At 36.3% G+C, this 4,052-nt stretch overlaps 1 pseudogene; it reads right to left on the reverse strand.

Moving 5' to 3' along the window:
• Positions 1-1,911: 1,911 nt before the first annotated feature.
• LOC119992064 lies at positions 1,912-3,793 on the reverse strand (annotated as a pseudogene).
• Positions 3,794-4,052: the final 259 nt, after the last annotated feature.

Raw genomic sequence — 4,052 nt, forward strand, 5'->3', positions numbered from 1 at the left:
TGTATATCCTCTGGTCATGATGGTATGAGGTTTGGCAAACTAAGAGATAGAGATCCCGGTAAATGGGATTCCAATCATCCCAGTAATCAATCATGTCCCTTGATTGATGTGCATCACTTTTTGTGGATCCTTACACATCAATCAATGACCAAGATTGATTATGAGGATCCCATTTACTGGGATCTCTAACATTTTTGTTATCTTATACATTGCCGGTTCATTTGGTGGGCTGATGTTTTTAAGTCCTGCTATTTGTTGTTAGAAAGCAAATTGAGATTCTACCACAAGTGAAAGAAAATCCCTAAGCAGTCGGAATTCCATACTTATATTCATGAGCCTAATGCATTTACACGCCAATGATACAAAGACAAGTTTCTGCTTTTATTTATTTGCCAATAAATCCAAGTATGAGTCTCTGAGGTATGGATTGATTTTCAATGTTAGCGAAAAAGTTGTGGAAAAAAACTAAGCTCAAAGCTATGAAATATGCTGTGAGGTGTTTGGTGGAGTAAAAACTGACGTTAGTGGAGAAGCTGTTAAATTAAAGTATTATAATATTAGATTTTATGATTTTTATATTAAAATTTTTTATTAAATTTAATCTAATAAATATAATTTATTATTAAAACTAATTTTAATTATAATATTATAGTTTAAGTTTTTTTAATTTTACCTAAATAAGTTAATAATACTATAATGTTTATATTAATAAAAAAATTTAATTAGTAAAATAATTTAAAAAAATAAAAAATTGTAACTGAATTTTCTAAATGTCTTACACTTTAATAATACTATAATATATTAATTTCCCTTTTATTTAAATGGGCCCATATTAATTTTATATATTAGTATTAACTAAATGGGGCCCACGACTAACACATTTTCTTTTAATTAAGTGGACCCCACATTACTTTTTTTAAAAAAAATAAAAAAATGCCAAACGCCTACAAAGAAGCTCCTATCGAGAGCTTCTTTGCAGGCAGCGGAATTGTTGTTGTATGTACAATGGTTCCGACGGTTGTGCCGTTGTAAAATGGCAAGGCGGTGGATGTTAGCGGACTGCACAATCGTAATAGGCATAATATATAAACGTAGGAAAACAATTTCTGTAATTATATTTTCCTTGAATGTCAATAGTAAATAAATTCATGTATAGTTTTTTCTTGCACTTTTCTAGATCTGAAATCTTAATGCAGTTATTTTCTTTATAGCATTCTTACGGATCTCAGTAATTTTTTATAAATGCTGAGATAGATGCACATAATTTAACATAGATCATGTGGGGCCCAGATTTCACATGGATAATGTGCGTCTATCTTAATCTTAGCATTTGGATAGCAGCGAACAAAAAATATTGGGATCCATTCCCTTTGTCATAGTGCTAGTAAAATGTATTTGAGATGGCCTGGTGTTGCTTCAATTATATCTTGCAGGGTTGACATTCTGCGCTGGTGGATCTGAGAAGAAAGTTATTATTGCACTTACCCTGTGTTTAGCAGTCTTGTTATAAGATCTGTTGGCCTGTTATAGTATTTTGATTCTGCGCAGTAGTTCATACGCAATGAAGACTTTCTAAGGTATACCAAGGCACTTGTAGTGGGTAGGAAAGAAATACTTTCAATGGAGTTGCCGTGGATTTAAAAATGGGGTTTGGATAGTGACTCTGACTACTGACTCGTAAGTTTATGGAGAGAAGAAGGCAGGGTCTAGTTCTATGGACTTCTTAATGTTTATTATACTTTGAATAGACTTGTTTTTATAGAACATGGAATATTGACTAGCAGACTTTTCATTGTAGAAACCAACAACATAATCTCCTGATAAAAGTTGGTCCAGTTGCACTAATTGAGAAAGTCCCAAGAATTTTACCTTTCAAAGTAGAATGTCATTATTAGCAGCTAGAAAATACTATTTGCAGGATAAAATCTAACAAAATTTATTGAATTTTAAGCAAATTCAAAACATAAACAAGCTTAATTAACAGATTCATTTAAGTTTGTATCGGAGTAGATGGCCCGTGACTTCAATAACATAGCACGACGTCTGTGCCTCTGACCCTTATGGTGCGGTGATGGACCCTCTCTTTCTTCTCCTCCTCCTCCTCCTCCTCTTCTTCTTTGTTTCCACAATTTGCTCTATTCTCTACATCTGCAACTTTGTGCACATCACTCTCATCTTTGGCTTCGCTAGGAACAACGTACACAAAGGGTCCAACGGGGATGTCCTTTAAGTTTAGGAGAGGCTCCAAGGTCTTGACCACAGTTGTCATAGTAGGTCTACACGTGGGGTGGTGGCTCAAGCATTGGTATGCCAATGTTGCAGCCTTCCTAGCCGCCTCGGTCGAGTACTGCCCTTCAAGCCTAGGGTCCATTACAATATTGTCAAGCTTATGAGGGTCCTTCAATAGAGGCCTTGCCCATGCTACCAGGTTCTGTTCTCTACTAGGACGGCTCTTGTCCATTGACCTCCTACCTGTTAGTAGCTCTAAAAGCACTACACCAAAGCTGTAAACATCGCTCATTGTTGTCAAATGACCTGAAAATATTTTTTTTAAAATTAGTACTGATTATCAAATTAGCACTTCCTCCATTGCTGTTGATTAGTTAATTAAGGTAGAGATTAATAATCATCTTATGTACCAGTTGTTATGTATTCTGGAGCAGCATAGCCATGAGTGCCCATGACACGCGTCGTGATGTGGGTTTCTTCGCCTTGTGGACCGTCCGTTGCCAGCCCGAAATCTGATAGCTTAGCATTATAATCCTGCAATTAAACATTATATAATTGTTGTCTTTAGTGATTGAAATTCTGGGAAAGACTGACATAATCATCGATGAGAAACGACGATAAGTAATTGTCTTACCAAGTCTAACAATACGTTGGAAGCCTTAAAATCGCGATAGATGACCGGCTGCTCTTCTTCATGTAGGAAAGCAAGCCCTTTTGCAACTCCAACGGCTATCTTTAATCTTGTTAGCCAGGGCAATGTTGCAGAATACCCTGAAACATATTTCAAAATTTTACTTCTCCACGCAAAATCGTCTTCTTTTTTTTTTTTTTTTTACACGAATCTAAACGACATAGGAACGAAGAAAAATGTCCTTAGTGTTCAAAAAATAAGCTACCCTTGAATAATTTGGTTTCCAGGTTTCCCTGCTCCATGTATTCATAAACCAGAAGCCGGTTTTCATCCTCGCAGCAATAACCGATCAAGTTTACTAGATGGGGGTGTTTCAATTGACCAAGAAAGATCACTTCAGCCTGGGAAAAAATTCAAAACCATTTATTAGAAGAGTAATTAATCATGAACATGTCAATTGAATTTAAAAGAAAAATTACTTACCATCCACTCTCTGTGTCCCTGAGAGCCATCCAAGTCCAATACCTTAACAGCAACAGATTGTTCCTTCAACAATCCAGGCTTAATCTTGTCGTCAATGAACCCTTTATAAACAGTTCCAAAACCACCTTCACCAAGATAATTACTCATGGAAAAGTCTTGTGTGATCAATTGGAGCTCCTTGTGTGTAAAGATGTGCAAATTTGAGCCAACAAGAGAGTTTGATAGATTACTGAGAGCGACAGAGATTGGTGATCCAGGGCAGCGTACATCGCAGAGCGATAGGCGTGGAGAAGAGGGTGGTTTGGAGACTTGAAGTGTTTTTGGGTTTGGCAATGGCTTCTCAGGTTGATGATGAGGCTTCAAACAGCTTGGCAGAATTCTTTTGTAAATCAACTTCTTCAGAGTCATTTTTTGGTTCAAGCCGTTCTAGCGCGATATGATCGAGCTGGTTCTAATTGTATTGTATGCATTCACACACACACACAAATACATACATATATATATATATATAGTTCTCAATAACCTTAGTCAAAAGAGTTTGGCTCTGTGTAGAGGTTGTTTGCATTAACCTTAGTCAAAGATAGAGGTTTTGGGTTTCGAACTCATATGTCCAACCGATTTCTTTGGGGCACCCGTAAGTCAAGACCCTGTAATTACGTGATATGTGTGGAAGTGTGGAACACGTATTCAAAATTTACTATACTAGACT

The sequence above is a fragment of the Tripterygium wilfordii genome, chromosome 22 (genome assembly GCF_013401445.1).
Source record: "Tripterygium wilfordii isolate XIE 37 chromosome 22, ASM1340144v1, whole genome shotgun sequence".
Taxonomy (NCBI): Eukaryota; Viridiplantae; Streptophyta; class Magnoliopsida; order Celastrales; family Celastraceae; genus Tripterygium; species Tripterygium wilfordii.